This window comes from Eulemur rufifrons, unplaced genomic scaffold (genome assembly GCF_041146395.1).
Source record: "Eulemur rufifrons isolate Redbay unplaced genomic scaffold, OSU_ERuf_1 scaffold_555, whole genome shotgun sequence".
In the NCBI taxonomy this organism is placed as follows: Eukaryota; Metazoa; Chordata; class Mammalia; order Primates; family Lemuridae; genus Eulemur; species Eulemur rufifrons.
The window spans coordinates 7,501-19,240 of NW_027183337.1; the positions used below are offsets into that span (position 1 = coordinate 7,501).

Below are 11,740 nucleotides of genomic sequence, written 5' to 3' on the forward strand. Positions count from 1 at the left end.
CGAAGCCGGCCCCGTCGACGCTATGGAGGGGCGTCGCCGCCAGAGGGCGCTGCGGTTGCGGGCTCCTCGACAACCTCTCCCTCGTACCTCAATACGTGTCCGAAGGTGGGATTTTTTATTTTTCTTTCCCCCTCCACCACCACCCCCCGCCCGCCGCCGCCTAGCCCGCCTCCGCCGCCTAGCCCGCCGCCGCCTAGCCCGCCTCCGCCGCCTAGCCCGCCGCCGCCTAGCCCGCCTCCGCCGCCTAGCCCGCCGCCGCCTAGCCCGCCTCCGCCGCCGCCTAGCCCTCCGCCGCCGCCGCCTAGCCCGCCGACGCCTAGCCCGCCGCCGCCGCCGCCTAGCCCTCCTCCTCCTCCTCCTCCTCCTCCTCCTCCTCCTCCTCCTCCTCCTCCTCCTCCTCCTCCTCCTCCTCCTCCTCCTCCTCCTCCTCCTCCTCCTCCTCCTCCTCCTCGACCTCCGCCGGTTTCGTGCTGGGATCCCATGGTCCTTGGGGTTGACCAGATGTCCCGTCGCACTTAGTCTCTGCGGGGCTGGCCCCATCGATGCTATGGGGGGGGATCACCGCCAGGGGGCGCTGCGGTTGCGGGCTTCTCGACTCCCTCTCCTTCCCCACCCCTCCGCTCGCCCGCTCCTCCTTTCTTTACTCCCTATCGCCCCGCCCCCTTTTTTCTCCACACACACGCAATTATCACGCTCACGAACTATCCCGGGACCTGGCGTGACTTTCATCGCAATCTCCCCCCCCCCCGGACACACACACATAGAGACACACCCTCCCGGCAGGGAGCACCCTGAGTGGTCGTGCAGATGTCGCTGCTGCATGCGGCCTCCGCATGGGTTCGCTGGTTGACCAGATGTCTGGTCCTTGGGTGGTTGACCAGATGTCTGGTCTGTGGTTGTCATCCTGACAGGGAGGCTTCGGGACGGATTTGGTCTCTCTGGCCTCGCTGCCCCTAGGGATCACCCTGCGATCGGTATTCTTCTCGCGCGGGGCGAGGGGGCGCTCCGGAGCATTCCTCTCCTCTCGGAGTTTCTGTCTGCAGTCTCTCGACTTGCTCTCACTCCCCTACCCTGCTGTGTGACTTTCTTTTTGGTCCTTTCATTTTATCTATTCTCTCTTTGCCTTTTCCTGCCCGCCTTTCCGCTCCCCCCCCCCCCCCGGATTCATGGTTTCACGTCACGCGGGTGACGTGCCGACACACCAGGAGGCCCTTCTCACACGTGCGCGTGAACACGCAATCAACACGTTTATGAACTAGAAAGGGATCTGGTGTGACTTTGCTATTATTTCCCCTCCCCTCCTCCCCGCGCTGAGAATGAGTTTCCCCGGGCTCGTGTGCCCGCCTGGGAATCGGCTGCAGACGCCATGGCCCCGGGTCGACCACATGTTGCCCTGGGGTCCACCAGATGTCTCTGGCGAATTGGGGCCCTAGGGTGCTTGTGACGGTGTGGTCACTAGGTGTCGCTCTGGGCTCAGTATTCTTCCTTCTCGCTGTGACTTTGGTCTCTTTTTTTCGAAATTTCTTTCTTTCTTCCTCTTTTGCCCTGTTTCCATTTTCCCTTCTTAATCTCTTTCTCTCTTTTTGTTGCTTTTTTTCCACGGCAGATGGGTGATGTGTGTGTGGAGGAAACGCGGCGTCAGGGAGAAGACACATCTCACACGTGCTCGGGAACACCCGATCGTCACGCTTCTGAGTACCGACCGATGGATCTGGTCCCGAATTTTTTAATAGTTTTCTCCTCTCTCTCTCTCTCTCTCTCTCTCTCTCTCTCTCTCTCTCTCCCCCCCCCTTCCTTCTCTTTCCTTTCTCTCCCTTCCTTTCTTTCTTTCTCTCGCTCTCTCGCTCTCGCTCTTCTTTTCTTTCTGACAGAGTCTCTCGTTCTGTTGCCCTGGCTAGAGTGCCATGGCGTCAGCCTAGCTCACAGCAATCTCAAACTCCTGGGCTCAAGCGATCAGACTGCCTCAGCCTCCCGAGTAGCTGGGATTACAGGCATGTGCCAGCATGCCCAGCTAATTGGATATACGTGTGTGTGTGTGTGTGTGTGTGTGTGTGTATATATATATATATATTTTTTTTTTTTTTTTTTTGAAACAGAGTCTCACTCTGTTGCCCAGACTAGAGTGCCGTGGCGTCAGCCTAGCTCACAGCAACCTCAAACTCCTGGGCTCAAGCGATCCTACTGCCCCAGCCTCCCGAGTACCTGGGACTACAGGCATGCGCCACCGTGCCCGGCTAATATTTTTCTGTATATATTTTTAGATACTGTTTCTGTATATATTTTTAGATATATAGTTTCTTTCTATTTTTAGTAGAGATGGGGGTCTCGCTCTTGCTCAGGCTGGTCTCGAACTCCCGACCTTGAGCGATCCACCCGCCTCTACCTCCCAGAGTGCTAGGATTACAGGCGTGAGCCACCCCGCCTGGCGTGTACGTTCTGTATTCACAGCCAGACGGAAGGCAGGGAGAATGTTACCCTTTCAAAGCCCGCCCTGCTCGCCTCTCAGCCCACCGATGGCACTCTGAATCCCGTGGCATTCCTTCACTCAGCTGAATTCTTCAGCACCCGACCCCCCCCCCACCCCACCCCCGTGCCACGGGAGTTCGTTCTCATGGCAGAGCCATCGAGGCTGTTGCCACACGTGTTGTAGGTGCCTAGGCAGACTGTGCCCTGGCCCCGAGGAGGTACGGAACCGCCTATCGCCTCGGGAGGGAGGGACAAGATGTGTCCGTGTCCAAGGCGACGTCCTGTCGATCACGAGGAGGCCTGCAAAGGCTCGTATCTGCCAGGCATTGAGCCACATCACATGAAACACCGGTGTGTTCCTTCACTTAGGTGGTGTCGCGTGTTGATACTCACAGAGGATGATAAACCCACTCGCATGCCGGCTGAGCCCCCTGTGTCTCCTCCTCTATCCACTGAGGGAAAAAACCGCAACGAAAGGTAGAAAACCACAGGGGGGGGAAGACTGCCCGTCGCTCTCCCTATGTGACCGTCCGGAGTGCTCGTTCAGATGGGAGGAGGTGTGTTTGTGTGTGTGTGTGTGTTTCATTGATTTTGGTGCCATCTTTTCTCTGCAGCTGCGTCAGAGGACAGCGATTTTTCCGATTTTCACTCCGCTGAGTGAATTGCCTTTTGAAGAGAATGTCCACAGGAAGCCTACGGTCCTCCCGCGGGGGTGGCCCTCCTCTAGAAATGAATCTCGTTTCTTGAACGGAGGGGACTTGTTGACGCCATCATGCTTTCGGGACGACTTCTCAGACGCTAGCTTTGGACCGCAACATAGGTGCCCCCGACATTGCCTCAAGGGTTCCGTGGTGCCTCCTGTCAAGAGACCCCACCGACCGTCCCCAGCCTGCCCGCTCAAGGGAGCCGGGCCCCTTCTGATCTGTCCGCCCGCCGGTGAAGCTCCCTCCCGAGGGTCGGAAAGCCCACCTGTTTCCCAGTTCGGTTGAATGATGGGGCACCCGGGCAGGGCACTGGCACCGAGTGACTCCATTCTGAGTCTGTCTGCTCTGGGGGGCGGGGGCGGGGGCGGGGGCGGGGGCGGGGGCGGGTGGGGGGGCAGTTCCGTCTCGACCCGGTGGCCTCCTACCGACTGACTCGATGGGACGGACCATTCTCACTCAGGATCGTGTACCTTCTTGGCCTAGGCACATCCCGGCACTGAAAGCCACTTTTCGGGGACACTCTCCCACGTACAGATAGATGGCCTGCACGAGTGCTCTTCCTTTCTCGAAACACTGGAAATCTGTCCTCAATTTTACCTGACCTACCTGACGGTGTGTGATAAAGGAGCATAGAACCCTCAGCCACCCTCCACCTTCCCGCTGTCCCGAGAGACAGTGCCGAGCGTGAAATTCTATCCCTGACTCTCTGTGTCCACCGGAACGTGGCCTGACTGCAGTGACGTCAGCTACGTCAAGTCGTTCTCTGGGTAGGGAAAGAACTTAACCAGATAGGCCCTATCGGTCGCTTCTCTGTTCTGATAGTTTTGTGGCAGCCATTTCTTTCCCCCTCTCTTTTCTTTTTCTGTCTCTCTCCCCCACCCCCACCCCCAAATTCTTTCTACGAAGACGTTTAGGATGTCAGATTCTGGCCACATGCCCCCCCCTAGGCATACGGGGGCCAGCATAGACAAAGGTCTTCGGTACCAAGTGTTCATTCCACGGTGACAGATATTGCCACTCTTGTATTGACCAGGGCGAGATGGTGAGTGGGTCAACTCTGAAACTCCCTGTACTCTACTTCTCTCTTGGGTAGGTCCCTGCCCCAACCCTCCGGCTTCTAGCACACACCCAGGGGCACTCTCTCCTCTCTGGATAAAGTTCCAGATGATCCGATCCGCTCCGAGGAGGAAGGGGAGCTGGCCGGGCCACCCACTGTGCGCCCCACCCCCGTCAGTCATAGGGTCCGTTCTTTTCAGGATGACACCGGCAGCGGTTGCTGGGTGTCACCTAGCGGCCACTTTGATCAGACCTCGGGATCCGGAAAGTCAGGTGACGTTGGGAGTTTAAGAGCTGACTCCCGGGAGGTGTGGAGGGCGGGGAGGAGAGCACGGTCCGGACGGTCCCACCCTCTTCTTCCCGGGCCCGCAGCTCTGGGCCCGCCCGGGGCAGCCCTAGCCTCTAGCGGGTCTCCGCCCACCCGCCCTGTTGTCTGCGGGAGGCGCCCCTCCTCCCGCTCTCTGCCTCCTCCCGGGACCGTAGGCCTCTGCCCGTCGTCTTTTTTATTTTTATTTTTTCCCTTTTGTTTGTTTCTCTTTTATCTTGTGTTTTAGGCTTATCGAATATCATATCGTATAAAAACTTAAATCACAGAATGAATTATATTAAGTAACAAGATGTGGCTTTTTATCCTACGCCGAGAACGATGAATTTTTCTCTTCGTGTCCATTTTCCTGTCCTGGAAGAAATACAAAGTTGCTCGTGATACTTCCCCATCATCTTCCAGTTTCCCCGACTGTCAACACGATGTATTCGATCGTATATCTTTGTGTGTGCACGTGGGCGCCTGTACCTATTTCTTTTCGGCATCAGTCTCAGGTCTTTTGGCACCTAGGGGGGAAAAAGGAGAAACCAATAAAGGACAGAAAGACGTTCTGTCGTTTTACGCTCCCCACCACCACCACCACCACCACCACCACTTTTGGGAGCTTGTAGTCTGGCCTATGTCCCCAAGGCAGGTTAAATCTTTTCTTAAAACTCCCAAGTGGTCCCCTGCCCCGCCCCCCCCCCCCCAGGTGGGCGGCCGGCAGAGTTCACAGGCTTTGTTTTTGGCAGAGCCTGGACGATTGAAATAATTAACCACAATCAACGCTAAAGCTGAGAACCCCTCCCCCCCTCATTAAAAGCTCTGTATTTCTGCCTAGCCCTATGTTCGGGGAAATTCGGAGGCTTGAGATGGGAAGGTCTACCCTATTTTCTCCTTTACCGGCAAAATAGACTCTCTCTTTCCTTCCTCCTCAAACAGCTTGTCCTCGTTATTCGGCCTCGTGGGCAAGTGGCCGAGCTTTCGGTAACACCAAGTCTTCTAAGTTGTGTTGTGTTATCGGTCTTGTTTTCTTTCTTTTCTTTTCTTTTCTTTTCTTTTTTTTTTTTTTGAGACAGGATTTCTTTCACTCTGTCCTCTCCCAGGCCGCCTTGGCCTGATTGTAGCTCACAGCAAGCTCCAAATCCAGGGCTTAAGTGATCCTCTCTGCCTCAGCCTTCTGAGTAGCTGGGACTATAGGCAAATGCTGCCACACCCGCCATAATTTTTCTTTTTTTTTTTTTTGTTGGTAGAGATGAGGTCTCATCGTGTTACCCAGGCTGGTCTCCAGCTGCTGGGCTCAAGTCACGCTCCCGTCTCTGCCTCCCAAGTTGCGGGGATCACGGGCATGAGCCACCATGGCCAGCCAGGTTATTTAAAGGTGATCGCTTTGCTATCCTGATACAAAACCCCAAATGTGCGAGTTTAAGGCACCAGACGGAGGGAGTCCCCACACTACATCGTCACGAACATTGAGGGTGGCTCACGAAACAGCTGGGATGTGGCCACACAGTAGTGATCGAGGAGATATATTCTAGTGGGATAGCAGAAATATAGAATGTCCTGAAGACACTAAATGTCGGAATGCCACAGCAGTCAATGGCTGACAAACTTCCATTCCATCGTGTCATGGTAGGCGGCTTACTTTTCTCCTGCTCCCTCGGTATGATTAAGGCCTGACGTAGAAAATGTCTACGTCTCATCCAAATCCATCGAGACGATGGAAGGGGGAACTGGGAGAGGAATAAAGAAAAACAAGAGGGGGAGAAGGAGGAAACTGCCTCCCCTGCCCCCATGCTACCCAATTAATAAATGAAGAATGGGCCGGGCGCGGTGGCTCACGCCTGTAATCCTAGCACTCTGGGAGGCCGAGGCGGGTGGATTGCTCAAGGTCAGGAGTTCGAGACCAGCCTGAGCGAGACCCCGTCTCTACTAAAAATAGAAAGACATTATATGGACACCTAAAAATCTATATAGAAAAATTAGCCGGGCATAGTGGCGCATGCCTGTAGTCCCAGCTACTCGGGAGGCTGAGGCAGTAGGATCGCTTAAGCCCAGGAGTTTGAGGTTGCTGTGAGCTACGCCACGGCACTCACTCTAGCCTGGGCAACAAAGTGAGACTCTGTCTCAACAAAAAAAAAAAAAAAAATAAATGAAGAATGGCCTCTTCCCTCCTCTTCCCAACCCCTAACTATGCCTGGAGGTGTATCGTAGGCCTACAGTCCTAAGAAATGTACAACTACTGATAGTAATGGGAAGAAATGCAGTCTAATAGGTTTCTGTGCAGTGGGACACCTGGCCAGGGCACTTACGGTGAATGGAGCTTGCAGGGCGGGCGGGAGGTTGCTCTGGGTGAGTCTGTGAGTTGGCGGTGAGTGGTGAGTGAATGTGAAGGCCTAGGACATTACTTACTGTAGGTTTTCATAAACCCTGGACACTTAGGCCACACGACATTTACCTTTAGAAATTTCTTTCTTCAATAATACATTAACCTTAGCTTACTGTAAGTGTTTTCACTTCATAAACTTTTCCATGGTGGTTTGGCTTTTTTTTTTTTGTTTGTTTGTTTGTTTTTCTTTCTTTTAAACTTTTGGACTCTTTTGCAACACCACGACTTAAAACACAAATGCGTTGCACTGTTGTACACAGATATTTTCTTTCTCTGTGTCCTTATGTGTTCCGTAAGCTTTTTCCTACTTTTAAAGTTTTTATCGTTCTATGCACTTTTCAAAATAATAAAAACTAAAACGGGGGGGGGGGGTGGGAGAGGGAAGGAGAGAAATACACACACATGAATATGTTTCCCAAGTGAACTGAGGAAGGGGGCCGAGTCAAGGTTCTCAGGGAGCCACCAGTGATGAAACGGTCAGGCTCAGAATCAGCATTGCAGAGTGGCTGCAGAGCCGGGGGGCCTGGACTGGCTACCTGGACGACACTCCGTGTTTGGTAACTTGGCGAGTCATACATCCTCTTGAGCCTCAGCCTCTTCATCTGCAAATGCAGAAATCATGGTGCCTACCCCACAGGGATATTGTGCAGAGTGAAAAAGCAAATGCAGGCAAAGCCCACAGAAGCACGCGTGGTAAACAGTAAGCCTTTAATCGTGGTCACAGTCGTTGTTATAGGATCATCTTCCTATGTCCTTGTCTTTTAAAGATTAGCAGAACCTCCCAGAAGATGAGAATGGGCTCCCCCTGAGCAAGTCTCGGCTGTAAAGTCACAGGCATGTTGAGCATGTGGCACAGAAGGCAGAATAAAAACCTGATCCCGGAACATTATGTTCCTGCAGGACATGAAATCATTGAAGGTATGGGAAATCCTACCTCATATCCGTTTTACTAGAACACCTATGATTGCGTACGCACATGGACGCACGCGCACGCGCACCCCAAACTTTTTGAGCTTCACAAAACAGCGTAACCAAGGAACACACTATGATGCTTCTTAGCGATCTATTTAGGCCCAGGTTACTCGTCACTCTGAGCCTGCCTCCTTATCTGTCCAATGAGAATAGTGTTTGTCACAATTATCGTCATCGTCATCCTACCTAACGCTTCTGGTAAAATTGAAGTGTGAGAACACCCGCTAGACAGAAAATCCATGTTATCTCTCAATTTTTCTTCCTCCTGATTTCTATCTGAATCTGTGAGCTCGCTTTGGTTCACTTCGGTTTTTCAAGAGGCTCCGGTTACCTTCTCTCCCACCTATATCGGATTGGGTCTGACGGAAGAAAGAAGGAAAAAAAAAAAAAAAACATAGTAAAGAAAGCAGAACAACATTTGTTTCTGAAGCAACCGATCAAACATTGCTGATGAGCCGGTCTTTTCTATTTCAGTAAACCAAGGAGGCCTATTGTCACGAGGATGTGAGGGGCCCGGGTAAGATTGGATGATTACCCCTAAAGGAGACAAAGCAGACAGACTATGGCACATGTGATCTTAGCCAAGAGAATAAACAGTGACCTCTCTGCCGAGTTGGGCCTTAGCATACCAAAGGGAAATAAAGGTGTAATAGGATGCTCAATTTTTACTCTGGAAACAGAGGTTGGTTGGGCACTGAACTGAGAACACTGAATTTTTTACCCTCCTTGATATTCACATAGGCTTAGAGGAGGCAAAAAAAAAAAAAAAAAAAAAGAATACTGAGCCTATAAGTCATCCCTAAAACTCGGATTTTATGTTCCCTTGCCTTTTCATAACTGAGCAACACACAACATTAAAGAATGGACACAGGCCGGATGCGTTGGCTCAGGCCTGTAAACTTAGCACTCTGGGAGGCCGAGGCGGGAGGATCGCTCAAAGTCAGGAGTTCGAGACCAGCCCGAGCGAGAGTGAGACCCCCCGCCCCCGTCTCTACTAAAAATATAGAAAGAAATTGTCCAGACAACTAAAAATATATAGAAAAAAATTAGCCGGGCATGGTGGCACATGCCTGTGGTCCCAGCTCCTGGGGAGCCTGAGGCAGGAGGATCGACTGAGCCCAGGAGTTTGAGGTTGCTGTGAGCTAGGCTGACGCCACGGCACTCACTCTAGCCCGGGCAACAGAGTGAGACTCAGTCTCGGGGGGGGGGGGGGGACCCAAAAACAAACAAACAAACAAAAAAACTGGAAGGGACACAGACTTCCACAGGTTTGTGTGTGGCCCCTTTTACTTATTAACGCTACAGGACCTTAATTATTTGTGCTCTGAATCTGATATTCAAATTATCCTTGTGGCCAACGCGTTTGAACAGTAGATGGTAGGGGAAGAAGAGTTCACCTCCTGAATAGATGACAAGTAACGGGAGTACTGGTGAAATTACAAGTGGCTTACGTTTACACACTGAAAATCCCAGTTAGCCGCTACCATGAGTTCAAAGAAGAGATCTAAATTTCTGACCCTATGACCCTAAAAGATATTTCCTCCCATGGTGTCACAGATAAAAATAAAACTGCATCCTAGCACTTTGGGAAGCCTAGGGGGAAAGGATCGCTTGAGGCCAAGAGTTTGAAGTTGCAGTGATCTATGATGATGCTACTGCACTTTAGTCTGGGAAACAGAGTGAGGGCCCGTCAAAAGAAAAAAAAGAAAAAGACAAAAAGAAAGAGAGAGAGAGAGAGAGAGAGAGAGAGAGACAGAGACAGGAAGACACAAGGAAAGAAAGAAAGAGAGAAAGAAGAGAGGAGAAGAGAAGAGAAGCGTCAATCTATCCATTGCATTTTCTACCCTTTAGGTGACTGGGCTTCAGCAGGGTGATGTGATCTGACAAAGTTCATGTTGCTAAGAAATAAAGCACTGGAGTTCAAACTCTGAGTTTTCAAAATCCAGCATATCCCCCTACCCACCATACCGTGCCACCTCTGAGAGTGGATATCTCACAGAGGAGAGCTGTGGAGGCCATTCTTGGACAGACAGAGTCAAGTAGTGGAGACCATGGAGTCTCTGCTCTGCAGCCAGTCTAGAGACATATGGAGCCATTAACACTGCTTGTGAGGAAAATACCATGTCATAGGGAAACAGAAATATTTTCCGCCTTAGGCAGATACAATTTAGGAAAAGACCCGAAACCCCTCTTCTTCTAACAGTGCTTTCTGGTCAGATGCTGACCCCTTCGATTCACAGATTCAGATACATCATTCAATGCAAGCATTGTCAACAAGTCACTCTTTGCAGCTTTCTGAAATTTCTCGCATATAGCATACTTGTAAAGATGATCACTTATGTGAAGACACCACCCCTCCAGAAAAACAAAAACAAAACCAAAACAGAAGCCCACTTTTCTCTGCTGTGAAAATCAAGATCAGCTTTTATGAGATCCACTAAATTCACACAAGAAGTAAAATATAATCATACTGATATATGCAATTTTTCTCTTAGAACAGAATGCATGGTGCTCCTTATCGTCTCAGATACTGTCAACAGAAAGCACGCGGTGGATGAACAATCTCCGTGAGCTTTTCTACAGAGATGGGGTGGGGGTGTGTGTGTGTGTGTGTGATAAATAATGAGGGTTGAGGAGCAGATAAATGACTGGGGGAAAACAACAACAGCAACAACAACAAAAACCACTTCCTGGTTCCTCGATGCAAGCATTCATTTAAAGGGGATACTCGTATGTATACCTAGGTGGAAAGTGGAAGCAGCTTTAAAAAAAAAAAAAGAAAAATTGCTGCGAGCCCTGGTTATGATACGGCAATAAGCGCTAGCTCTTGGAAGGTGTAAAACATATTCACGGTGGCTTACGCCAATCTGGGATGTACAAAGACGAGCTTGAGCACCACCACCAACCAAAAATATGAATGAATACCTGGCTAGCGATCAGGATCAGACATAATAGAAAAGAAAAAGCTCCCAAGGCTAAAATAATGTGAACACGATTGACTCGTCCATGGAAAAGAACCCCAAATCACTGCAAAATAATTTAAAGAGTTTTATTCTGAGCCCAACGGCCGTGATCATGGCCCAGAGAGCTACGCCCAAGAAGCCTTGAGCAAGCGGACCCATTGTGGTGGGGTGGGTTACAGTTTGGCTTCATACATTTTAGGGAGACAGGAATTACATGTAAAATCACAAATCAAAACATGGAAGGGGTACATTGGTCTGGGCTGAAAAGGCAGGACATCTGGCAGTTGGGGGGGGGCGGGGGAGGGAGGGTGCGGTGTTTACAGGTTTACAGCTGGGTTTAAAGATTCTTTGATTTGCAATTGATGACATAAATGAACCTCTGCCTAAAGGCTTTGCATCATGTTTTCAGTTAAGGTAAGGAGGTCTGCTAATCACAGACAAGCCACTGGACAGTTTACCCAAAACTCAAGTGCCCTGTAGTTCAGTAAACGGTTGGCCTGCTAGATATGCGTTAAGCTTTGTCTTGCCTGGCCTTAGGCCCGTCGGACATTCAGTATCTCATTGTTATAAAATCTGACTCCATCAGGGAGGGGTGTCTGACTTCCCCTGTCCTTGCGGGGCAGCAGCTCAGGTTTAAGGGTTTTTCTAGGGTTCCCTGGGCCAACCACGGGACGGGTCAGCTGGCGGTGGCGGGCGGGGGGCGGCTTAAGATTTTATTTTAGTTCATAGACTCCAGAAATGGTGTTTCCCTGGCAAAGACACACGAGTTCATGAAAAGCTTTCATTCAGTTGGTCTGGCTCCTCCCTGAGGTCGTCTCCCTGCCCCCCACTCCTCCCATCCCCTGGGGCCGGAGCGGGGGGGGGGGGGGGGGAGGGGTGAAGGCCC

General features: G+C 51.2%; 1 pseudogene; it reads right to left on the reverse strand.

Moving 5' to 3' along the window:
* Nucleotides 1-1,175: 1,175 nt before the first annotated feature.
* LOC138380583 (small nucleolar RNA U13) lies at nt 1,176-1,267 on the reverse strand (annotated as a pseudogene).
* Between the last annotated feature and the right edge of the window lie 10,473 nt (nt 1,268-11,740).